Raw genomic sequence first — 27,606 nt, forward strand, 5'->3', positions numbered from 1 at the left:
TTTTACTTGTGGCACATGCCTGTATAATTGTTGGGTAATAGCGCAGGCAAAGTTTGTTTCTGTCTGTTTTACAGATATGGGTTTCTGAAGCGCCATCAAATCCGGTTGGTGCCGCCTTAGGAAGAACAACTCTTTCCTACGTTTTTGTGGCGTGTTAAGCCCCCTGACATTCCATGTCAAACACTTGAATTTTGAGTGTATATAGAGTATTGCATAAGACTAGAGTATATTGACACATTGCTAACAATATACATCAATAAGCCTCTTACATTTGCTCTGCAGGTGAGAGTCCCCCCCCAACAAGATACCCCTCTCCCCCACATCTTTAGAATGACCCCAACTATCCCCAACCCACTTCTGTGGACTACATGATCCCACCCCCTGCCTTCTAAACACCCCCCACCTGAAAAGTTCTCTGTTGTGAATCGATGTCCATAAAGGATCCCGGGAGCAACTGACCCGGCTCCGGTTCATCTCTTGGCCCAGAGCAAAGTGCAGGAAGACCTAGTTCCCCCATCTGTTCGAGAAGAACAGAAAGATTCCTAGATGTCTCATTCCACTCCGTCTGTTTCCTGTTGAAGTTTGCTTACTGCTATAAGTTCCATCCTGAGCTAAATTTGGATTTGATTTCCCCCAGAAGTTTTTTAAGTAATTGTTGACTTTATGATGAAGGTTTTGGGGTGGGACTCTTAACCTTGATCTCCAGTCATCTTTTAGAGGACCCTTTCGGTTTCTTTTGTGCCTGTCGCCAGAGATCCATTCCCCACCCGTTGGTTTCTTGTTGCGTGTCGCAGTGTGAGGTTGGGTGTCATCTGTCTGGCTTCCAGTGATATCTCCTTCTGATTGCAGCAAAGCCAAGCCTGATTTCCTGGACGTTATGCCTTGTTGCCTGCCGTCTAAAGTGAAAAGAAGTCCAAAGGGAAAGGTCCATCTGTATCTTATGCCCTTGGATAGAAGGATACTCACAACTTCATGCATATCTCAGCGTTTTTGGAGAGTTACCCTTCAAAGATCCTGATACAACTGTATTTCCGCCCCATTATATGAGATTGATGGTTTAGTTCTTGCCTCCTTGAGTATTCGTTCTTTTTGGGGGTACAGTGCGCATGCTTATAGGGCGTCTCGAGGGCGGGTGCCAGGTTCCAGTCTCTTGGGTCCTACCCTTTGAACACGATCTAATGGAATGTCTATCAGCTCCTCTGCATCAATTAAATCAGTAAATATCCGGAGCACTGCATCTTTTAAGTCTGAATCTAAGATTGTTTCCAGATGATTTCTAATCCTGACATTGGATCTGTGGGAGCGATTTTTGACGTCCTAATATTGTAATTCAAGCTTATGCATAAATCTGGATAGTTCTTCTATAGTCACGTCCGATTGCTTACTATCTTCCGCAAGATTGTGAATTGCTTGTTCGGTCAGGTTTACCCTCTCTGCTAACGAGTCAATGTTTGCTAACCTCCGCAAGTGAACATCTGATTTCAGTTTTGAATGATGAAAACTGTAATTGAAAGTTAGAGGTAAATCGCTCTTGGAACTCTTGGAAGCTGGTGGTAAAGTCTTCCTTGGATGCCGCCATGTTCGGAGTAATATTCTGCAGTTTTGACGGGGGTTGCAATCTAAGTATAATTGAAGTCTCCGGGGATCTTTGGTTTATTGCCCAAAGTTTTTCCAATGATTTGTGTTGGGAATGGGGCCGTCCTATTTGGTTTCGTTTCTCCCTATTGCCAGACATGTGCTCTGTGTTGACAGTTTGCACCTTGATTGCACTGGCGCAGATCCCCCTGTGCAGGAATCCGCTGTGATTTGTGTTCTGGCAGAGGCATATGAGAGCATCAATTTATTGTTTAGGGTTCGCTCTGCGCGTCGGCACAACATAACAGCAAATATTGATGTTATAAGTCAGTGTTGCGTGGTATGATGCATGGAGCCGAAAGGGTTAAGGGAATGAGACTCTGCAGGGGGAAAGGGAGGAGCCTCACGGAGGAAGAGGCGACAGTTAAAATAAAGTATAAGTTAAGACAAGACGTGTCCTGTTGTCCTTGCACGAGTAACTGATATGAGCAAGGTGTATCAGTCAGAATTCTGTATTCCAGGCAATGGAACTCTCTCCCATGTGCCCTCAGAGCTGAACGTTCACATCTCGCATTCTGCAAAGCAATCAAAACCAGACTATTTGTGTAAAACCTCACACACACCACCACTAAGTCCTTATCCAGCTATCGCTATATGTCCGGAGACAAACATCTGTATTCTATTGACATTGAATCATTATATGCAGCTGAACATGTAACCCTATGCTGCAATATCACACGTGTAACCAATCATGCATATCTAAACTCATGTATGGGCTAATATAACCTAGCCGTTTTCTCTGTAAAGTAACTAAGCCATTTTCTTGTAACAGCGCTGCAATGCCCCCGGGCTGTTTGTGCGCTGTATAAAATGCAAATAAATAAAATAAATAAATTCTCTGTCAGAAGAGGGACGATTGTAAATTGCTAGACCAAAGGAACTTGTATGTTTGTCTTGTTGTGGCCGGGCTACAACGCTTTCTCATTTTGACACATTTGAGGAAATACTATTTTTAGAAGTAAAAGAAGGTTCTTCTTTGCTGATAATTTCATGGTGCCAGCCTGAATCAGATTCACTTCAGCACCAAAATGTGTGAGCATTTCCTCATTTGCTGAAATCTTTTTTCCAATCTCCTGATTTACTTCCCCTTTTCTTTTTTCTGTTCTGAATTGTGTTTCATGCACTGGCACAATAAAATAAAGCAAAACAGTCTGGCAGATTGGTGCATGTTTTTCAGTGCAGACTTCTGTGGGGCCCAGGGCTATGTGTGTAACTTCCAGAGGTCAACACCAGTCACTGTGAACAGCTGATGACGCCTGACCATGTTGAGGGCTGATGTGGAACCTGTAGTAGACGAGATCTGCAACCAACACGGCCAAATGTGGGATCTCTTCTGCTGTGAGCCTGTAGCTTCCGCAATTTACCATGTGCATGATCAATACTGTTGTTAATAAGAGCTATATCAGAATTGTGTCAACTAAAGGCAACCTATATTAGGAAAAGGTGACATCCAACTGATGTATGCAAGTCCACCTTTCCCACCGGTCATGCAGTTTTCCTTTTTTCAGAGCTCCAGCCTTGCCAAAGCCTTATCCTGCTTTGATGCATAATGAAAATGTATTTGTGCATTTTCTGTTGATTTGCCCACCTTTCCAGCTCTTTCTCCCCCTTTAAATGCACCACTGTTCCAGTTTTGCCCTTTAGGTCACCCTAAAGCCCAGAACCATGCCAACTACATCAGTGCACAGCAAATATCCTGGAACCAAGCCCAGGCTCCTTAACTATCATGCAACCTTAGTAGGGATTGAATCTTCTCCCCGTCAGCCAACTTGTAGACATCGGGAGGATAGTACAGGGGCAACATGCTCGCCTTGGAAGCAAGACAACACGGAGCAACACAGGTTCGATCCCCAGGTCCACACTTAGAAACCTCTGGGTATTAAGCGCATTATAAATAACCAATCATATCATATCATATTAAACTCGTTGGTAAAAAGTCATCAATGGGTTACAAGATGGCCGCTGAGCAGGGAAGACGTACGTGAGTGGTGCTCCGTCTCCCGGCTCGGGGCCGACACAGTAAAGAAAGCCAATTAATGCAGCCACGGTCCCCGGAGTACCAAAGAACCCGGTGGTAGAGATCACAGATGGAAGAGAGCATCCAGGAGAACTGACAAGCCCATCCCGAACCGCCACCTCACGGGACGAAACAGCAGCGCACTCGTTTACGGAGCGGATCGAGGGGAGGAGCAGATCCGGGAAGGGGAGAAGCACGCAGACCCGCAGATTCGAGGCAGAGCCCACCCCCACATTGAGAGGAGGAGTGCGCTCACCTCTTCCGCAGTACCAGCAAGAGGAGTGCAGCAACGAGCGAACTGGGCGGGAGACGGCGGATCGGGCGGATCTAGACTCAGCCGGCCCCCCTCAAACAGCAGGTAGCGGAGCCCCAGAGAAGAGGACACTGACGGAGACACGGGCGGGGGCCCCGAAAGCGTTGCGGCCCCTCCACTGAGCCAGTAAAAACAGCACGAGCCCGCGCAACGTGTGCTGGCACAAGAGGCAGCGAGAGGACTCCCCAGCAGACCCCGGCTCCCCGAGAGGGAGAGAGCACTCGGCGAGAATCACCCCCAACCCCTATCGGATTCCAGAAACACGACAACAGGCTGCAGTTCTCAGTCGGACATGAGGGGAGGTGGAGTGGGGAGGGGACCCATCGGAAAACGGAGAGACACGGAATGGGAGCTAGTTAAACAGATCACTCAGCCTGTCCTACTTTGGACTTGCCCTGCACAACAAAATTATAGCAGCCCACCCATTTCACCACAAAGACATAGAAGAGAGAAGTGGAGATGCCGCCCCCCTCCGCACCCCGCCACAAGAGAATTCTAGAGAATTCGGTCACCCTGCAAGCCAAAAGCAGTCCAACAGGTAAAACAGAAGAGCTATAGGAACCGATAAGACTAGCTCCAGCACAATATGCCCACAGCTCTTCCAGCACAGCACGCAAAGGGCGACCTGACACACACGCGCTGAGGAAGCAGCACACATGTCAAAATCGAGAACCAGACATTCACAGGCAACCACGGCAAAAGGGAAACAGGACTAAAACCTGGCCACACTCTGGGGGACAGACGCATCAAGCCTGCCGAAAGCATCTGCCCACAAAGATAAAACAAATTCCCCAAGGGCAGAAAAAGAGAGAACCGATATGGCCACAAAAGAAGATATGAGAGACTGGTTTAAAGAATTCCAGGAACAATTTATGGCCTCAACACACACACAATTTGAGACCATGCGGGACGAACTGAAACAAACAGTGCAAGAACTGAAAATAGATATAAACGAGCTAGAAGAGAGAACTGATATATTAGAAAGAACACTTCAGAACCTGGACGACGAAACACAACAATATGCAGAAGCCCAAGAGCACTTGGCCAGGATCTCACACAATCTGTAGGTACAATGTGAAGATTTGGAAAACAGATCACAGAGATCTAATATTAGAATTAAGAAAATGGTAGAGTCCATAGAAGAGAAAAACCTAAAAACTGCTGTACAACAGGTTTTTAAAGACATACTGAACGAAGAAGAATCAGCGATACTAATAGACAGAGTCCACAGAGTGGGCCCGAGACGTGAACGAGAATCCGGAAACCGCCCCAGAGATGTGTTGGTAGCAATGACCTCCTATGCACAAAAGGAGCAAATCCTACGAAAAGCCAGAACGCTGGATCAAATAGGAATGAACGGAACCAACATACAATTATACCAAGACCTGGCCCAATCAACCCTCCAAAAGCGCAGAGAAATGTCCCCAGTCACGAAAGAACTTACCACGAGACAAATACGATACAAGTGGACCTTCCCATTCGGCCTCCTGTTCACGTGGGAGGGAGCCCAAAGGCGAATCACCACGTGCGAGTAAAGGCCTACGCATTATAAATGTTCAAGAAGACCTGTAAAACAAGGGACGTCAAAGAGACCTCAAGAAAGGGCATAGAACCCTGAGAGGTTGGCAAACTATCACATCCAAAGGGGAGCGAGATACCAAAAACCAGGTACACAAGAAACCGCCAACCTCACCGCAACATGAAGAAACCATATGAAACTACCACCGCAACCTCGAGAAGACAACAGAAGACCCGGGACAGCCAGCAGTAGATACGATCGGCCAGAGCCGGGACGAACAGTACCACCACGAAGCTCCTAAGTGAGGTTTAGGACCCCCCACGACCAAGTTTACCTGAGTAAAGAGGGCATGGCGCGTGAGGCGACACGCCCGAGCGATCATAGGGCCCAGAGCCCTCCTCAGGATTGTTTCGGGGGGAGGGGAGAGTTGAGGGAATTGGTAAGGGGAAAGTTGGGAAGGGGGGAGGGGAAACACACCGGAAGACAAGATGCGAAAACAAAAAGACATCGGCGAGACAGATAAGCCAAGACAACGAAAAGGGAAATGGGCCTAAAAATTCTTACATACAACATACGTAGACTAAACTCCCCAGTGAAAAGAAAAAAGGTAGAACACTACGTACACAGTGAGAAATTCGACATCCTGACATTTCAGGAAACGCATATCAAAAAGCAAGACAAGGGGAAAATCCGAATCAAAGGATACACACAGATCATACAAGCTAACGACTCGGAGAAGAAAAGAGGTGGATTAATAGCATTTGCCAATTCCATGAACGTACACATTCAGGAAACACTAGTAGACAAACAAGGAAGATACCTATTTGCTAATATACGATCAGAAGATCTCCCACTAACAATAGCTACGATATATGCACCCAATGTGGGCCAAGCCGGGTTCATAAGAGAGTGCATAGACAAACTGGAATCTTTTGCGAAGGCAAAAATCATCTTAACAGGAGACTTCAACATTGCATGGGACCCGTCCATAGACCGTTCAAACCCACGACATGTGGGACAGGGTACCCCCTCAAAAGCCCTCCAGAAGGCAATGACAAAATTGGCTTTGGAAGACACATGGAGAAAGCTACGAGGCCCGACACCAGGATTCACGCACTTTTCAAATGTACACGATACGAGCGCCAGGATTGACTACGTATGGACCTCCGCGAGTCTCCTGGGGAAGATCAGCGAAATGGAGGTGAGCAACATCTCTCTATCGGACCATGTCCCCCTGTGGATCCGCCTCCCCACCATTCGCAAGCGCACACGCATACGGAGATGGACACTACCAGGGGACATCCTACACAATCCGGTTGCAAGAGAGACTATCAGGGAACGAGCGGAAGAATACTTCAAAGAAAACAACACACAGGAAGTATCCAAGTCAACTCTTTGGGAAGCCTTCAAGGTGGTCATACGCGGCCACTTCATAGCGATCACTGCACAAAGAAAAAAATTTAATAACAAATGGGAGGCAGAACTAGAAGCAAAGAGCACGGAACTAAGAACAGAAATGGCACACAATAACTCAGGGAAGGTAAAAGAGCATACAGACATATCCAGGGCCAACTGGAGGCCCTACGAACTAAGCAAGCAGAAAGGCAGCTCCTACACCTGAAGCAATGGTACTATGTAAAATCAAATAAAGCTGACAAACTACTTGCCAGAGAGCTACGGGGCAAACGGCAGGCCCAAACAATAAAAGCCCTCACAGATGACCATGGCCAAAAATGCACGCTGACAACTGAGGTCGGGAAGATTTTACAGCAATATTACCAAAAACTGTATGCCACGGAGAACCCAAGAGAAGAAGACCAGAATACCTACCTCGCAAATGTGATGCTACAGACGGTGACACAAGAGGAGAAAATAAGACTAGACGAACCCATTACGGAAGAGGAGGTGAAGATGGCGATTCGGGATCTTCCAAAAAACAAAGCACCGGGGCCGGACGGATTTACAGCACAATTCTACAAAACGTACCTGAATGAACTGCCCCCACACCTAAAAGATCTTTTCAATACCTTCAAAGATCGAGCGGACATCACCCCATCCATGAACGAAGCAAAGATCCTAGTCTTTCATAAACAAGGGAAAGATCCAGAGTCCCCCAGCTCGTATCGCCGCATTGCATTAATAAATTTAGACGCGAAACTCTACACAAAAATCCTGGCTAAAAGATTGTCGGAGGTCCTCCCCAAGCTGATCCACCAAGACCAGTCGGGATTTATCCCCAACAGAACAACCCATGATAACATCCGAAGAATTATACACCTGATTGAAAAGACTGGACTAACAAGATCGACAAACTTACTGCTTGCGCTGGACGCAGAAAAAGCGTTCGATTGAGTGGAATGGACGATGTTATTCTGCATCCTAGAGAAAATGGGAATGGGGGAAGATTACATAAAGATGATACGCGCCAACTATAATACTCCATCAGCCCGGGTAGCGGTGAACGGAGAACTTACAGACTCCTTCGAAATACGTAGAGGCACCAAACAGGGATGCCAACTCTCCCCTCTTTTGTACGAAATGTTTCTGGAACCGCTTTTACAGAGATTCAGAGAAACCCCCGAAATTCAAGGAATCGACATGGGAGGAATAACACACAAAGCAATGGCATACGCGGATGACATGCTGCTGGCGCTATCGAATCCGAAGGAGTCCCTTCCGACTTTGATGAGAGCAATAGAGACATAGGGTTCCATTTCTGGATTACAAATCAATAGACATAAATCTAAAATCCTAATCCTGGCAGGCAACGACGAAGACATTCACAATCAAGCAGTGGATCTGCAGTTAAAGATAGCAAAGAAAGGGATCAAATACCTGGGCATAACCCTTACGAACAAAATCACAAACCTCTACGTGGAGAACTTTCGCCCCTACTAGAAAGAACCAAAGGGGATCTGGCAAAATGGAATCCACTGTCGACCTCATGGTGGGGCAGGATGACAGCAATAAAGATGACAGTCTTACCAAGACTTCTGTAGACCTTCCAGGTACTCCCAATCCGGAATCCCCCCTCCTTTTTCAAGGCCATTACGAAAGTAACATCAGAATACATATGGCAACAAAAAAAACATGGAGACTATCGAATCGGACGCTAACTGCACCCACAGAGTGGGGGGAATGGCGCTCCCACACTTTAAAAGATACTATGAAGCGGCCCAGCTATGAGTTCTCAAAGAATGGATCCCTGACAACTCTCAAAAGATATGGGAGGCACAAGACAGAGCAGTAGCCAGGAATCGACTCCGTAAACTTCTTTGGACCAAACCAGAATATAGACACCAGAACGTCTGCATTAGCAAAGTGATGAATACACCACTAGACATATGGAACAAATCAACCAAAAAAGAAATTCTAACAATCGATCCGGCCCCCTTTATGCCCATACTAGACAATCCGGAATTCCCACCCGCCTTAGAGAAGGGGGCATACCAAAAGTGGGAGGAGGCGGAATGTACGAAAGTCGGAGACATGTTTATCGGACCAAGACTTAGATCATTTACTGAATGCAGAGAACTCCTGAACTTATCGCAAAAGGACAAATTCAAATACGACCAACTCTGTCATTGGCTCGCCTCCCCACGAATCAAACTAGCCGTGAGCAGAGACCCGACCCCATTCAAGAAATACATATTGACGCACACCGGATCCAAAAAATTTGTATCGCCCACATATACATTTCTCAATACACCAACAGAAGATGTCAAGTGGCAATACATGACACGATGGAGCACAACATTGGGAAAAGAGATAACAAAACAGCAATGGGACTATCTATGGTGCATCATCCCAAAATGGTCAAAAGCCATCCAAGTAAAGGAAGCTTGGATAAAAGTCATGATTCAATGGCATTACACTCCAGAAAGACTGCATAAAATGTATCATACCACCCTCAATAAATGCTGGAGGGACTGCAACTCAACAGGGCACTGGAGACATATCTGGTGGGACTGTCCCAAACTAAAACAATTCTGGACAGACGTAAAAGCGCACATCCAAGCCATGTTCAACGGCACCGAAAATCTGCAGGAGGAGGTCTGGATGTGCGGGATGTGGAACCCAAAAGACAGGACCCTGACGATATCCCAAAAAAAGAACTTCATGGGACTCCTAACGGTGGCCTGGCTAGAAATAGTGCAAAAATGGAAACAACAAACCCCTCCGACCAATTTGGATTGGCTCAGAAGAATCTGGTCACATATCGCTATGGAAAGAATTGCGTACAATATCCAGGGAGAAACCCAAAAATTCCACACAAACTGGGGAACAGCACTGGAACATTTACAGAGCGAGTATATGCTACAATGGTGCCCACATAAACTTCGCATATTGGACTTATTTACCTAAACGAAACACTCTGAGGGCTTAACTTCAGAGCAGAACTTATCGTCGCAGGCCGGTGGGAGGGAGAGGTGGGTAGGGAGGGGAAGTTATTAGGACGGTATTTCAGTCCGTCATATGAGTGTATACCTTGTACTCTGATGTAAACCACAATAAAATACTTAAAAAAAAAAGTCGTCAATGTGTCAAGACATACTTTAGTCATCAGGATGACTCCTCATGTAATATTACTTAAATAGAGCAGAGCCAAGCACTCTTTGGGTGTGACATGAATGAAATCAAGGGGCAGTGGAATAAGTCAGGAGGCAGATCACACACTTCTATGGCAAATATAGTGACTATGTTAAGAATGCCATGACAATATTCTGGGGGCAATGTTGAGCCAGCATGATCCTTGCCAAATAGCCCTGAGTCAGGCGTGACACCTCCTATCAGTCCTGCGCGTTGGATGCTGGGACTGGTAGTTTCATTTTCCAGTTGAAAATATGGGATTGCACATCCCAGCCTGGAGGACTGGCTAAAGTGGTCACGCATGCCATGTGCTGCGGAATGACAGCAGACTTGAAGTTTTAGGGCACAGGTAGTAAGAGGAGGGCAGCGGGGCAAATGGCCGGTGGAGGAAGAGGACGGCGCCTGTCAGGCGTGCCCCCTGCTACTCCCTTCTACCGTAGTAAGTGCCAGCATTTTCACACTGTCCCTACAAAAGGGGATAGTGTGAACATGTAAAAGAAAGGGTAGGCGAGACTGTAGTGACTAAGCTTCCCCTGGACCCTGAGTAGAATGCATGGAATGTTGGAGTGAGTGACAGAGAATGCAGCCTGAGAGAATGTTGATGTATGAGTGGTGATCTGTGAGAGTCAGTTGGAGATGTAGACCCCCTGAGAGAGGATGCCGGTGCATGTTGCCCTTAACTTATGTGTACCTGACCTTATGTACAGGATGTAATGTACAAGGAATTTATTAAAGGAGTAACTGGTACAACCCAGGATGTCAGAGTCATCATTGGCCAGGAGCCCATCTTTACAGAGACCCATCTGGCCTGGGAATAACTGTTCCTTTTGATCGTGCCGCCCGGCGGCAGAGAGGGGATGTGCCTCGTGCCAATGTTGCCCCATAAGTAGCAAGGGCCGTGGGCAAACAAACAGATTCGCCCTGCATCACCCTCTGCAGGGAGCAAGTTGAAGAGGGAATACTGAAGACAGATTTCTTTTACCACCCCACCCACCCTGCAGTTAGAAATATAAGAGTCATTGAAGAACTGCATTGAATAAGAAAAACATGGAGTGAGGAAAACACAGATAACAAACATTGTCACAAAGTCGTGGGCAGAGAGAGGGAACATTACAAAAGAGTGTGATAGAGAGAGAAGAATTAGAACAGAGGAGGAAGTTGGGGCGAGAAAGGTAAAAAGAGAGGAGTGAATAGAAAGAGAGCAAGAGAGGAGGTGGAGCTAAGAGGGTGGGAGGAGGCTGATAACGAAGAGGATAGAGAGTAAGAACAACCCAGGGTGTCAGGAGTGACTGGAAAGAGGATGAGAACATAGAGCCATACATTTGGGGAAAGGTGTGGTGGGCATTTTTAGTGTTTGGCCTGGCATCCAGTTCGTCTTGAGACCTAAAAGTTGTGTTGCTGGCCATGCGGCCAGGGCCATCCTAAGGGATATTGGGGGCCCAGGGCTCGCCTTCATTGGAATCACAATCCATACCTTGTCATACTGCCCTGGGCGTGATGATTAAGATAATGTTGGGTATTGGAATTCCCCGAGGTCCAGGGAGGATAGCTCAGCAGCAATGTGTTCCCCTTGGAAGCAAGACGACAGGAAGCAACACAGGTTCGATCCCCGGGTTCACGCTGAGAAACCTATGGGTATTTAAGCACGTTATAAATATGCAACTAAGAAAAAAAAACAATTCCTGTAACAGCGCCTCGATGCCCGCGGGCTGTGTGAGTGCTTTAAAAATGCAAATAAATAAAATAAAAAATCCTTGCTGGAATCAGAATAAGTGGCATTTGAAGAGCAACATTATCAGTCTGTGACGAGGGTAGTTGCGTTCTAAGGTCGGTACATTACACACTTTACAAACGCAGTCACGACTAAAGGTCTACAGGCTGCACCATTGGTACCATGGCCCTTTCAACAACACCTGACCAAGGACTAATTCCAATGGACGCACATACCGACACACAGCCCTCACGTTACTCCGCTACTGTTAAAAGATGGCAGCCTACGTTCCGAACTACCCACACTCTGTACAGCGCTCCGCTGCTCTCGAGCTAGGTCCACGGTTTAAACAATAAAAATAAAAATGTTTTTAAAAATATGGTATGGTAGTGGTATTCGTAGAGGGCAGCATTTGCCTTGACATGTCATCTTGGTGCGGAACATTCTGGAAGAATGTCTGCTGGTGATTCCCCAAAAAAGAAATGATGTCATACTGTGGAAGCAGGAAAGTCTTCAGTTTGGGTTTGAACTCTCGGTGCTCAGTGATACAACTTATGTTTGGTGCTTGGTGCCACCAAATCCCAGAGTGTGGACGCCTGAACCGAAAAGGGCCACCCGGCCCTTTGTCATATCTAAATTTAGGGACAGCAAATCTCAGCATTCTCACAGATATTGCTCACCTTCTTTTGTGGATAGATGGGAGCATACTTAGAATAGGACTTGTGCAGCAGGCAAAGTGATTTGAACTGGATGCGTCTCTCCACCGCAAGTCAGTGTGGCCTCTGAAAGGCCCGCTAAATGTGTCCTCTGTGGTCTAATCAGAGCAGCCACCTTGCTGCAGCGTTTTAAACCATTGGTAGACCTTTGCAATTCAGTGTTGGGCAATCCCACATCGACTGCATGGAAGCATGGCATTACTCAAGTCGGCCTGAACCAAAAGAAGTCACTAGTTGAATTTTGTGTGAGAAAGTAAAATAAGGCACACATCTTTTGAGAGTACAAAGAGAAAACAAGTTCAGGAGATCCTACTTATCTGATTGCCCAGCGACAAAAGTGCCAAAGGCAGCCCCCTAAATGTCTTACTTTCTGTGATGGCATCGGGCAAAGGCCAAGCGAGGTGGGCCACTAACTATCAGACCACATACTACAAACTGCTGATTCAGGGTTACTGGGGGCTGGTCAATTGCAGGCCAATATTTCAGTCTTTGGAAAGTCAAAATGCAGGCGATTAGAAAGCATTGATTTGCTGACTTGTTCCATGCGCCATTTAAAGCGGTCTGCGTCCTTCCCCTCAGAAGGTCCTAACAAAGAATCACCTGTCATTGGCATACATTAAAAACCACAACGACACATGACTGAATCAGATCCGCAAGGGACCGCCGATGAATGTTAAAGAACAGAGGGCCTGAGGTTGATCATTGGGAACCCTGCTGGTAATTGCCTTTTTTGAGGATTCACATGGGGGACTGGACTCTACCTGTAAGGAAGGATGCATTGTCTCCAGTGGTAAAGAAATGGTCTAGTATCCTCTTTTTTGTTAACGGGGGTCCTGACATTTGAGGATTATGTAGTTTCAAACAGAGGAAAAAGAATGAGCCGAGGCTACCTCTCCCTTCAACGCCCTGGAAGTGCAAAAAACAACCTACAGAAGGCGAAGGGATATTTCCATTAGCCATTCATGATCACACTAACCAGTTATAGTACTGTTAAAATAAAGTTTATTCTCAATAAAGTTTCATAATAAAAAGCAGAAATAAACAAAGGACTATCATTGTCATTCACAATACAAGGACCTATATTTCTAAAACAAGTGAGGTTAGCAACAGAGAAGTGTTTTTTTATGTACTGCAAAAACATTACCAGCACATTTTCTACAGTCTAGTAGCTAAGCTACAGAGGAGCAGGGCTCCTTACTGGACTCTACCTGTAAGGAATGATGAATTGACTCTAATAGCTAAACTACAGAGGGTCACAGCTACTGACTGGACTCTACCTGCAAGGAAGGATGCATTGTCTTTAATAGCTAAGCTACAGAGAGGCATGGCTACTGACTGGACTCTACCTGTAAGGAAGGATGCATTGTCTTTAATAGCTAAGCTACAGAGAGGCATGGCTACTGACTGGACTCTACCTGTAAGGAAGGATGCATTGTCTCTAATAGTTAAGCTACAGAGAGGCATGGCTACTGACTGGACTTTACCTGTAAGGAAGGATGCATTGACTCTAATAGTTAAGCTACAGAGAGGCATGGCTACTGACTGGACTCTACCTGTAAGGAAGGATGCATTGTCTCTAATAGTTAAGCTACAGAGAGGCATGGCTACTGACTGGACTTTACCTGTAAGGAAGGATGCATTGACTCTAATAGTTAAGCTACAGAGAGGCATGGCTACTGACTGGACTTTACCTGTAAGGAAGGATGCATTGACTCTTATAGCTAAGCTACAGAGAGGCACGGCTGACTGAACTCTACCTGTGAGGAAGAATGCATTGTCTCTAGTAGCTAGGCTACAGAGGGGCACAGCCACTGACCGAACTCTACATGTAAGGAATGATGAATTCACTCTAATAGCTAAGCTAAAGTGGGGCAAAACGACTGACTGAGCTTTACCTGTAAGGAAGGATGCATTGTTTCTAATAGCTAAGCTACAGAGAGACAAGGCTGCTGCTGAGCTCTACCCCTAAGGAAGGATGCATTGTCTCTAATAGCTAAGCTACAGAGGGCCAAGGCTGCTGACTGAGCTCTACCCGTAAGGAAGGATGCATTGACTATAATAGTTAAGCTACAGAGGGGCGCGGCTACTGACTGAGCTCTACCTGTAAGGAAGGATGCATTGACTCTAATAGCTAAGCTACAGGGGCACAGCTACTGACTGACATCTACCTGTAAGGAAGGATGCATTGTCTCTAGTGGGTAAGCTACAGAGGGGCAAGGATACTGACTGGACTCTACCTGTAAGGAAGGATGCATTGACTCTAATAGCTAAGCTACAGGGGCACAGCTACTGACTGACATCTACCTGTAAGGAAGGATGCATTGTCTCTAGTGGGTAAGCTACAGAGGGGCAAGGATACTGACTGAACTCTACCTGTAAGGAAGGATGCATTGACTCTAATAGCTAAGCTACAGGGGCACAGCTACTGACTGACATCTACCTGTAAGGAATGATGAATTGACTCTAATAGCTAAACTACAGAGGGTCACAGCTACTGACTGGACTCTACCCGTAAGGAAGGATGCATTGACTCTAATAGCTAAGCTACAGGGGCACAGCTACTGACTGAGCTTTACCTGTAAGGAAGGATGCATTGTTTCTAATAGCTAAGCTACAGAGAGACAAGGCTGCTGACTGAGCTCTACCCCTAAGGAAGGATGCATTGTCTCTAATAGCTAAGCTACAGAGGGCCAAGGCTGCTGACTGAGCTCTACCCGTAAGGAAGGATGCATTGACTATAATAGTTAAGCTACAGAGGGGCACGGCTACTGACTGAGCTCTACCTGTAAGGAAGGATGCATTGACTCTAATAGCTAAGCTACAGGGGCACAGCTACTGACTGAATTCTACCTGTAAGGAAGGATGCATTGTCTCTAGTGGGTAAGCTACAGAGGGGCAAGGATACTGACTGAACTCTACCTGTAAGGAATGATGCATTGACTCTAATAGATAAGCTACAGAGAGGCACAGCTGACTGAACTCTACCCATAAGGAAGGGTGCATTGTCTCTAATAGCTAAGCTACAGAGGGGCACAGGTACTGACTGAGCTCTACCTGTAAGGAAGGATGCAGTGTCTTTAGTAGCTAAGCTAGAGGGGAAGTCTACTGACTGGACTCTACCTGTAAGGAAGGATGCATTGACTCGAATAACTAAGCTACAGAGAGGCACATCTGACTGAACTCTACCTGTAAGAAAGGATGTATTATCTCTAGTAGCTAAGCTACATAGGGGCACGGCTACTAGCTGGACTCTACCTGCAAGGAATGATGCATTGTCTCTAGTAGTTAAGCTACACAGGGTGACGGCTACTTACTGAACTCTACCTGTAAGGAAGTATGCAGTGTCTCTAGTAGCTAAGCTACAGAGGGGCAAGGCTACTGACTGAGCTATACCTGTAAGGAAGGGTGCATTGTTTCTATTAGCTAAGCTATGGAGGGGCACAGCTACTGACTGGACTCTACCTGTAAGGAAGGATGCATTTACTCTAATAGCTAAGCTACAGAGGGGCACAGCAGACTGGACTCTACTTGTAAGGAAGGATGCATGGCCTTTAGTAGCTAAGGTACGGGCACGGCTACTGACTGAACCCTACCTGTAAGGAAAGATGCATTGACTCGAATAGCTAAGCTACAGAGTGGCACAGCAGACTGAACTCTACCTGTAAGGAAGGATGCAGTGTCTCTAATAAATAAGCTGCAGAGCGGCACGGCTACTGGCTGAACTCTACCTGTAAGGAAGGATGCATTGACTCGAATAACTAAGCTACAGAGAGGCACATCTGACTGAACTCTACCTGTAAGAAAGGATGTATTATCTCTAGTAGCTAAGCTACATAGCGGCACGGCTACTAGCTGGACTCTACCTGCAAGGAATGATGCATTGTCTCTAGTAGTTAAGCTACACAGGGTGACAGCTACTTACTGAACTCTACCTGTAAGGAAGTATGCAGTGTCTCTAGTAGCTAAGCTACAGAGGGGCAAGGCTACTGACTGAGCTATACCTGTAAGGAAGGGTGCATTGTTTCTATTAGCTAAGCTATGGAGGGGCACAGCTACTGACTGGACTCTACCTGTAAAAAGGGATGCATTGACTCTAATAGCTAAGCTAGAGGTGCACGGCTATTGACTGGACTCTACTTGTAAGGACAGATGCATTGCCTCTAGTAGCTAAGCTAGAGTGGGGCAAGGCTACTGACTGGACTCTACCTGTAAAGAAGGTAGCGTTGTTTCTATTAGCTAAGCTGCAGAGGTGCCCAGCTACTGACTAGACTCTACCTGTAAGGAAGGATGCATTGATTCTAATAGCTAAGCTACAGAGAGGCATGGCTGACTGGACTCTACCTGTAAGGGAGGATGCATTGACTTTTAATAGATGATGCAGTGTATCTAGTAGCTAAGCTACATGGGGTGCATGGCTACTGACTGGACTCTACCTGTAAGGAAGGATGCATTGACTCTAATAGCTAAGCTACAGAGGGGCAAGGCTACTGACTGAGCTCTACCTGTAAGGATGGATGCATTGACTCTAATAGCTAAGCTACAGAGGGGCAAGGCTACTGACTGATCTCTACCTGTAAGGAAGGATGCATTGACTTTAATAGCTAAGTTACAGAGGGGCAAGGCTACTGACTGGACTCTACCTGTAAAGAAGGGTGCATTGTTTCTATTAGCTAAGCTACAGAGGTGCCCAGCTACTGACTGGACTCTAGCTTTAGGGAATGATGCATTGTTTTTATTAGCTAAGCTACAGAGGTCCAAGGCTACTGACTGAGCTCTACCTGTAAGGATGGATGCATTGACTCTAATAGCTAAGCTACAGAGGGGCAGGGCTACTGACTGAGCTCTACCTGTAAGGATGGATGCATTGACTCTAATAGCTAAGCTATAGAGGTCCAAGGCTACTGACTGAGCTCTACCTGTAAGGATGGATGCATTGACTCTAATAGCTAAGCTACAGAGGTCCAAGGCTACTGACTGAGCTCTACCTGTAAGGATGGATGCATTGACTCTAATAGCTAAGCTACAGAGGGGCAAGGCTACTGACTGAGCTCTACCTGTAAGGATGGATGCATTGACTCTAATAGCTAAGCTATAGAGGGGCAAGGCTACTGACGGAGCTCTACCTGTAAGGAAGGATGCATTACTCTAATAGCTAAGTTACAGAGGGGCACAGTTACTGACTGGACTTTACCTGTAAGGAAGGATGCGTTGACTATAAGAGCTAACCTACAGAAGGGCCCTAGGAGCAAGGAATGGTCAATGGTGTCAAACGCTATCATCTATGACTGCAACCACTACTAATTTCATGCTATGGCTAGACCGGAAACTATGATGGGCGGCATCTCACAGCCGAGTCTCCTCCAGAACAGTCTGTAATGAAATTGCTGATACTGCCTCCATCAGCCTAAGGTAACCATTTGGGAGCTGATATATAGGCCCTGAAATTCACCAGCTCTTCTAAGTCCCATATTGTTTTTTTTAAGTAAAGCGATTAATTAGATCGATCTCTTATCCTGATTCAAAAGATCTATTAATAATTCCACAAGGATCGGGCATTACCAGGGTTTTCCCCTCCTTAATAATCCCGGCTGTGCACGCTTCTTTCAGGGAACCTGTTGGGCGCTGTGCATGCAGAACATCCAGCAATAAAGAGCCTGTTATAGAGTGAAAGGATGAAAACCTTTTCTTAAGATTCAAATCATTTGCCCTTACGCTCTTGCATAAAGGTTCAATTGTTACTAGTACTAGCCGCATTTTAGCCATTTTATCTGGTATTGTGCCAGCTGTAAATAAAAACCTTGGGCTGGTTAATAAGGTTTTAAAGAGCTTTAAGGAAGGTTTCTGAGCACTTTAAACAGCTCATGAGATGTATTTGGGCGGGGCAATATGCGGTTCGAGTAATATTTCCGTTTTGCTTGTGCTATCATTTTTCTGTAATTTGGCAATTTCTGTTTGTATATGTTCTGCTCATACTCGTTCTCCCATGCACACTATAACACTCTCAGGGTCTGATTCGTACAATTCTTAGCGCACTGCAAAGTCAGTGCAAAGCGTATTTTTGCAGTGCAAAGTCAGTTTGCATCACGCTAAAAAATCCATGAATCAGGCTGTTAGAATCTTTTTTTGGCATTTGCGTTCCAAAGAATATCCTGGTTTACCCGTCTGACGAGTAAGATTTCAGGATCCAACTTGGCCAAGAACCAGATCATTAACTGCATTGCATATTTTTTATGTAAAATGTATCCAAAACCAAAGAGGGGTCAACAACCAGATGTTCTGCTTCCACAAGACGACTAGGAGATTAAAAGAAAGAAGCAATGCTTTTTAGGACATAGATCTGTAAAAAGGTACTCATACCACAGCATAGATGCAGAACTTAGATTAGACACCTCAAGTAAGGTACTTATAACAGAGCATATTTTATTTTTGATTTTATTTAAATTTTGTTCAGCACTGGCCCTACCCCGAGTGTCTCAGAGAGCCTTACATGGTTCAAAGGTTAAAAAGGTGGGTGATGAAACAAAGGTTACAAAATATGTTCATATATTTAGGATAGGAAGAATAGGATAGACAAGTAACAGGGGAGGGGCAGGGCTATATGTGGGGAAACAAGTATGTTTTGAGGCTCTTTCTAAAAGTGGTGATGGAGGGGGTTCCATGTCATTTCATCGCGGGATGTTTTTTCGTGGGGTTTTTTACTGCGATTTCTTTTTGGAAAAAAACACATCGATACGATTTTGGGGGTTGGGGGCCCCAACCTCCCCCATTTTCTAAAAAAATCAGATGTTTTTTTTTTATCGCAGTAAAGAACCTGCGACAAAACATCCTGCGACGAAAGGACGTCGTACCATGGAGGGTGCAGTAAAGTTGGGAAGTGGTAGGGTGTCCCAATGCTCTGGGTGCCCACTGGGTAAATGCTTGTTAGTTTGCAAAGTGGAATGTGTAGAAGATGATGGCTTGCTTGCCAGGTGATGGGTTTCATGTAACGGTTTATAGAGAGGCCACCCTCAACCGGGAGTTCCTTCCCTCTCCAGTCAACGTGTCAGGCAACAAACTGTTTAATGGATTCTTTTCTTCAGCCCTACTTCAGATGCATATCATGCCACTTGGATCCATCCCTCCGAGCTACCGATGAGCCAAGAACTAGGCTGGTGTACAAGAAATATATTTGTATGTATTTAAATTAAAAGTAATACAAATCGCACAACTACACATGCCACCTTCTTTGTGGCTCACCATGAACTTCTTGTTACACAAATCAATTATACAAATTAGTTAACAAAATTCTTTTCTTTCTACAAATTTCACTTAAAAAAATAATCAATAACCAAAACAATTATAAATGTAGTGTTGTGCAGTTTTGATCATCCTGCAGGCTTAAAAGGCTATCAATAGGGTTTCAAGATTGGTACAAATACATATGGCAATTATGGCTTCCCCCCCCTACTTTAGTCTGTGTTGGGGAAGTCAGACAGAAAAATTTTAATGATTTGGGGAATTTTGGATTTCAGACCCACCTCCACTGAAAGGTATGTGTTAGGGGAAGCTGGACAAAATGATTGGACTGATTTAAGAACAAACACAACTCTGTTCCTGAAGGAAGTCGGGGCCAAGAGGACAAAAAGGATTACTCAATTAAATTATAGGCTATAGTTTTTCAGTGCACACTGGGAAGTCAGCTTTGTTAATTTCAAATTTTAACAAAAATCACCCCGTAGTGTTCCAACAAATGGAGAATTAATTGAATTAATCTTTTTAGTTAAATAGGCTTAGAATTTACACAGTTTTGCCCCCTCCCGCACACTATGAAGGAAAGGAATTTAAGGCCAGCAGAATCCCCCACATTTTGGTTTCCCGGGGCTCAGTTCTACTTACATAGCAAGCCTCTGTTTAAAGTTCAGGACAGTCAGCTGCATGTCAGGGCCCTCTGGGAAGATTGGGCAGGGTTCTGGTCACTCCACTCTCAAGGATGGCATCCCACTCTCCACCATAGGACCCAGTCAGCGTTTAGGCCTTACTAGCAAACGAGTTCCACCAAGATGCACTCTCAGCAGTCTCCTCTGGTGTTTTCTTGCAGCTGCCAGATTATAAGTTGCTGCAAGACTCTCCAATGGTAAATTTCAGCAGTGCTGTCTCCCCCTTCTAGTGCAGTCCCCCTCATATAGCAGCAATGGCATCACCAATTTTACAATCTTGAGGGAGTACCCTGCAAGAGGTCACACAATGGTATTGAACAGTTTCCCTTCTCTCTCCTCCCCACCCCAGACCCTCTCTATGGATTCATTTAAGAGTCTGGAGTCTACAGCAGACATATGGCAGCTTAATTTACAAACCCCATTTGTTCTCATGTCAAATTTTTGGCAAAAACTGGTTATGTGGAAAAACTTCATAATGCTACTAATAACTGCCATAATATACATATTTTCTGATTCAGCTAATTGTGGGGAATTAAATAAGACTGCAGCCAGGCCCGCAACATGTTGCATGACCATGTGTCCATTTTCTGCCATTTACGTATAAAGCATAACAGTTATGAATATGTAATTTTTGACCCATATTCTGAATTTTATCCTCCACCCGTTCACCAAATCTCACATTTGGAACATTTTCAGATCATCAGAAACACATCTCAGATGGCCTTTGTAGTTCCCTACTAGTAGGTGCATGCATTTTATATCTCCAAAATCACCTGGAAATTACCTTAAAAAATGGTACATAAATGAAGAAAATCCACCTTATGGTTGCCGGGAAAAAGGCCTAAATGATACTAGCACTTTAAAATTAATAGTAAATCTTCATGTGGGACAAATGACAATTCTCCTGCCTCTAGGCCATATGGTCTCACTGGACTCAACTGTAACCAGAGTTTTTATTATTCTCTTTGAAGTTGGAGTTTCAGTCTACTTCCTTTTATCACCCATTTTCACACATGGTTTTACACACCTTTAGCAGGACACTTTATTGCAGTTTGTAATTAGCTGGGGGATGTAAAATCCAGATTGGTAATTGAGGATATCTTTGTGAAGTGTCCCACAGTCAGCAAAAAGGGTTTGCCTCTGGTTTAGAGACACTTTTTCATGAAAACAAAGTGGCTTTTCCTTTCAAATGTCTGCTGGTATTTTGCATGTGAAACATAACATACACTACTGTTTGTCAACACGCACCATGTCTTTTCCCTGATATTTTTCTATTAGCAGTGGCACATTTTCACATTTAAACTGCAAAGCCGTTTTGTGCCATAGTGTTGAAAAATCCTGCTTTTCATGTGAAAGGGACTTCACTCTGGGGCCTTGGAATGCACCCCACATTGAATTAGTTGTGGAGGTAAGATGGGTTTTGTGTTGGATGGCTTTGAATACAATGACATGATATTATATGATATGGCATTTATAAAGCGCCTATACACAAGTGTTTCAAGGCGCAATGAGGTAAGGGAGGGGGGACAGAGGGAAGACAGAGACAACGATCTTGCTAGGCCCGGTGACATTGAGATTGTGCAAGTACAGGGGAAGGGGGAAGAGGAACAGTTCAGGGGCAAGGGAGAGGGGGCAGTGCAGTACATGGGAACGACAGTAAAATAAATAGAATAAATAAGCGAGAAGTAATAGTGCGGCCAGCTGGTGGCAAGTGCAAGTGTAAGTGCAGACATCAGGTGTCAAGTGTTGGTAATGGGCTGTAGGGATACAGAAAACAGTCCCCAAGTGTGGGGAATGTCAGGGGGCAGTGCAGGGATGCAACTGGCAGGGGGGACCTGGGCCGAGATCAGAAGGTAGCCACGTGACCAGTGCAGTTTCAGCCAGGAGTTCAGCAGGGGAGAGGAGGAAAGAAAGCAGAAGCAAAGAGGAAGATTTTGAGGTACTTCCGGAACTGGAGATGATTCTCCTCAAGCTTCAGGGAGGGTGGGAGGCTGTTCCAGAGGCAGGCCTCAGCCGAAGAACGAGATCTACCACCAACTTTTTGCTTGGAGAAGCGACTTACCCTGGGGGAGTTGCAGGCGGATGAGCGAAGAGCTCGAGAAGGAAGATATTTAGGAAGATAGAGTTGAAGGTATTGAGGCCTCAGGCCCCAGGAAGCCTTGTGGACAATGCAGGGGGTTTTGAACTTAATACTCACAGCCACTGGGAGCCAGTTTAGAGATTTCAGTCCCGGAGAGTTACGATCCCTGAGCTTGAGGCCAAGGATAAGTCTTGCAGTCCTGTTCTGGATGAGTTGCAGAGGGCGGAGAGTAGAAGCAGGCAGATTTAGAAAGAGGCTGTTGCAGTAGTCCAGCCTAGAGGGAACCAGAGCTCTGGAGACAGTGAGCTTCTGGGGGAAGGAGAGGAAAGGAAGAATACCTCTACGGAGGTGCTGCTGGTAGTGTGACTTCTTAGAGATGTCAGCGATGTGAGGAGAGAAGGAGAGTGTGGAGTCGAAGATGACCCAGAGGTCTTTAGCCTCACAGGTGGGAGCAGGAAGAGGGCCAAGAGAGGCCAGTCAGAAAGTGACAGGAAAGGAGGGAGCAGGTGTGCCGATGAGGAGAATATCGGCCTTACTGGCATTAAGGCAAAGATCATTGTCGGCACACCACTCCTGGATAGCAAACAGTCAGCGATGAGCGAAGGAGAAGAAGTGGCGGAAGGGAGCCTGAAAATGAGTGCCATCCGCATAGCACTGAAAGTTGGGGCAGAGGGTGGCAATGCGGTGGGCAAGTAGTGCCAGGTATTGGCTTAACAGCCAGGTAGAGACATTAGACCCCTGGGGAACACCACAGCTAGAGATAGAGATAGAGATAGAGATAGAGGAGAGGAAGGACCCAAGTTGGACCTGGGTGGGTTGATCAGAGAGGAAAGAGGTCAGCCAAGCCAGGGCCTGATCGGTGATACTCAGGTTATCACGGAGATGGTTGAGCAGGATGGCATGGTTGACCGTGTGAAAGGCAGACGAGAGATTAAGTAAGATGAGGACAGAGGGGGTGTTGTAATCGAGGTTGGAGAGCAGGTCTTCACGGATGTTCAGGAGAGCAATTTCTGTGCTTCTGGCAGCTCTGAAGCCAGACGGATGGTCATGGAGACAACCAACAGATTCAGTGTGAAGATTACACTGGGAGATGGCCAGCTTTTCCAGGAGTTTGCCCAGGAAAGGAGTGATGGCGATTGGGCTATAGTTAGCCAGGCAGGAGGGGTCAGCAGTGGGTTTAAGATGAGGGTGCACAAGGGAGTGCTTCAGGGGGGAAGGGAAGACACCAGTGGCAAAGGGGTGGTTGCAGAAATCAGCCAGAGCAGGGGCCAAGGTGTCAATGTGGTCCTTGATGGTTTTGGAGGAACAGGGGTGAAGGTGTTTTGACAAGACTTTCATAGATCAGACTTGTCTAGAAACCTTGTCAGGGGAGAACAAGGGAAAGGCAGTGAAGAAGGGAGGAGAGGTGGCCAAAGAAGGGCCAGAGGAAGAGCAGGGAGTAATGGGGGAATGGGGAGAGGAAGATAGAGAGGACAAGATGTCCTGAGTTTTAGAGATGAAATGAGAAGGCAGGGCCTTGCAGAGGGCCTGGGAGGGGACAGGAGAGGTAGAGACTGCAGCAGGATTGGCCAGCTCCTTGCAGATTTTAAAGAGTTTGGCAGAGCTGTTAGCTGCGCAGAGATGCAGACTTGGATGTGGGCTCTCTTCTTGGTGCGGACAGAGAGCCGTTATTGCCTTTGGAGGAGGCGGCAGGCCAGTTTGTCCGAGAATGTACCGGAAGCACGCCATTTCCTCTCAGCCACCCTGCACTTGCGTTTAAGGGTGACGAGGTTTGAGTCCTACCAGGAGTTGCACTTGGCTTTGGGCTTCAGGCGGATCCTCATGACAGGGGCAAGAACATCGAGAGTATCAGATATAGCAGAGTGGAGCATGGAGGGCTGTTTCAGGGTGTGAGTCAGCCAAAGGGGGAGGGGGTGGTGAGAAAGTGGCGGCGAAAGCTTCAACTGACACACGCTTCATGGGTCAGATAACCAAGAAGGCGGGTGGCAGTGCTGGAATGGGCTTTACCTGAGGGGTGGAGAGAGTGAGCAGGGAGGAAAGGAGAAAGTGATCATTCCAGGATAGAGGCGTGGTGAGAGAGATAGAAAGGGGAAGGTCTGTAGAGATCAGAACATCCAGAGTGTGCCCGCAGACTGAGTCGGGCCACGGGGGAGGATAGAGAGTGAGAGAGAGTCACAGAGGTTGCGAAAGAGTCCAGAGGAAGGACAGGACACATCCAGGTGGATGTTAAAGTCTCCAAGAAGGAGGGGTTGAATGCACATTCCTTTTAAGGGCAATTCTCTGGGGCATATGTTCAGAATTATGAGTTATGAATTTAGAAGCCACGAGGAAGGTACATGTGCTTAGAATGGATACAGGATGCATGAGAAAGGTCTAGGTGCTGTAAAACAAATCCAAGACTGGAACTGGAAGCTATGAGGAAAGTACTGATTAGTAGCCTCACAGAATGTACAAGAGTTGAAGCATGGATACTGTAGACAAATTGGAAGACATATGTAATCATAGCCTACCACAGCATTGGTAGAGGATACAGATTATAAATGACCAGGAAGCTGCACACATAACAAAAGAGCCTCAGATTAGAAGAGGGCCTTGGTTTTCAACGGGTGTTGCCAGGAGTGAAGAAATAAATGGCTTTGCCGGGTGAAGTATATCAATGGCCACTATTATTAAATCTAAAACAACGTTATAGCCAGTTATATTAGGAGCAAGGCTCTTTTGAAGAGAGTACTCTAAAAATTAAATCACTCTCACAGGCTGACAATTTTAAAATATTTAAGAACCAGCAATTTCAACAGATTAGGAACCAGGACATTAAATGAGTTGCCCACGGTTGCACATTCTAAAAGGGGAAGCTTTTTCCATTTTCCCACATTGTTCCCATGTCTGGTCCTGGAGCACGGTCCAATCATTTGTGAATGATTGACTCTCAGGTACTGAAACAATGCTTTGTTTTTTTCTGACCTGACTTGGAAAGTAAGCAAATCACATGAAAAACAAAAAAGACAATATTTAAATAAAAAAAACAATCCTTATAGAAGCATGTTTTTCAAAAGGAGGATGGTTGCAGCTTTATTTTCTGCATCATACATTTAGGTCTACAAGCACCAGAATACAAATGTATGTGAGCCAAACAAATTAACCTGTTTTATTACTTTATTTTAAATATTTAAATACACCCAATAAAAGAAACCCTGTGATAAAGAAATGCAACGTTACATGTGTTTATAGAGTTCATGTTCCCCCACCAAGGGCCCACTTGGTGCTCATAATATCACCTGTTTGACACAGACTTGCAGATTGTTATCGATGTCAAGAACATTTCAAATCATGCAAAAGAGTAAACTGTTTTGTGTCAAATAAACATGCCAAGAAAAGGTCTCCAGAGGCCTGTGACATTTGATCATTTCTCTCCTGTCTCAGACTCCTTCCCCTCAAATGGCCCGCATGAAAAGAAAGAGCAGGACATGGGTTAAACACTGGAACCAAAATGTAAAAGAGCAAACCTTTTCAACGGAGACAGAACGATACTATGAGATAAGGATGATCTGTCCAGGATCACAGTATTTTCAGCGGCAAAACTGGGACACGTGCCTTGATACTTTGGTTGCATTATCGCGAGTTTGGCTGCATTATAACCTCTCCTGACTAGCACCTCATGCTTTTCCTGGGAGGGTGACTGCTCAGTTTTTACAGCCATCTTTTCGAAGGATCAGTCTCCAAACCTGTACCGTACTGACGCTATGTTACAGTCTGGTGCAGGCATGTAGGTTGTTTTGTAGGACAGTAGCCGTGACTATCACAAAGTTCCAAGAGACGAAAGGCCGAGTCTTCCTTGGCATGACATGGCACTGTGAGATTGCACATGAACACAGCTCTCGGCAACCAGTGCTTAACAGACGGAACTATCTTCCGGACAATCATGGTACTCAAACCTAGCACTATGCATTTCAACTTTAGGATGTGCCAGATAAACATATCCCCAAATGAAGGTGGGAATACTACACAAGTTGTGCAACAGTGCATGCACAATCGATGTGTGGTTCAGTGAACACAGAACGCATTAGAGGATTAATAGATCAATCGGTCTTTAGTTTCCCACATCCAGGAAGCAGGTGTGGAGCCTTAGCAGCTCGCTGTACACATATCACGACTGCCCACCAGGTTACTTGCATCGCTCAGCTTCCTAGGTGCCCCAACCAGTCTGTGAACCCCGGGTACGTCCCCCTGATTCCCCCGTCCACACAGATGTCTCTGCGTCTGGCGGTTGTTGAAAGTGAAAGGGCCTGAATAAGTCAAAATGACCGAAGTAAAATACTGATCGTGACTTTATTTTGTTTAGAAGAGCAATACAAAGTCGGTAACAGACATTGACGTTATAAAAAATACCTACGGAAACGTCTGCTCAGTGAAACAGGGATCCTCCATGATAACTAGTAACCTGGCCCTTGGGATCTACCGATCTCCCCAACCCGCTGGAATTCAGAGGGCGGAGAGCAGGAGGCGAGAGACTCACCTGCGGGCAGATGCTTAGCAACGGGCCCGGGATCCTGAAACTGACGAGGTGCGGGGCTGAGGCGGGCGGGCACTGCTCCAGCCAGGCAGGGCACGCTGCTCACGGGCTGCTCTTCACCAGGAAGCTGTGCGTGGAATAAATATCCTTTGTCCCACTTCATATCAGGCTCTCTTGAGAAGGAGGAAGTGGGAGCAGTTTCACTTCAGCCGCGCGCGCGTGCGAACCAGAGCTGCTTTACCACTACGTTGGAAATTCCCCTCCAAAGGCACACCGCTTATGCCATTAGAAACTGTGGAGGGACAACTGACGAAGGGACTGGAAATAGTCAAGACTGTTGAGGAGAACAATAATACTGTGCTCTTACATAGCGCTTCATTCCAGACGCCTTCTAAGTGTTGTACTCAGCGCCGGCTCAAGGTGCGCTCAGAGGGTGCAGCCGCACAAGGGCACACCCACGTCTCAGCAAATAAAGAGTGCATTGCCTCCCGCTCAATGTCAGTGATTCTTTAATAGACGCTATTTGCATGACACTGAGCTGGCGGCAAGGCGCCCTTAAAACACTCCAAATGTTTTTTTATTTTTATTTCGGCATA

The 27,606-nt window shown here is 45.9% G+C and overlaps 1 protein-coding gene across 1 annotated transcript in view; it reads right to left on the bottom strand.

Moving 5' to 3' along the window:
• Positions 1-27,233, bottom strand: part of CTSS (cathepsin S) — a 243,489-nt gene extending 216,256 nt beyond the window's left edge. The window contains exon 1 of the mRNA XM_069649738.1: positions 27,014-27,233. The gene's annotated coding sequence lies outside the window, so the exon portion shown is untranslated. The remainder of the gene's footprint in view (positions 1-27,013) is intronic.
• Positions 27,234-27,606: the final 373 nt, after the last annotated feature.

Source organism: Ambystoma mexicanum, chromosome 1p (genome assembly GCF_040938575.1).
Source record: "Ambystoma mexicanum isolate Mex_15411 chromosome 1p, UKY_AmexF1_1, whole genome shotgun sequence".
NCBI lineage: Eukaryota > Metazoa > Chordata > Amphibia > Caudata > Ambystomatidae > Ambystoma > Ambystoma mexicanum.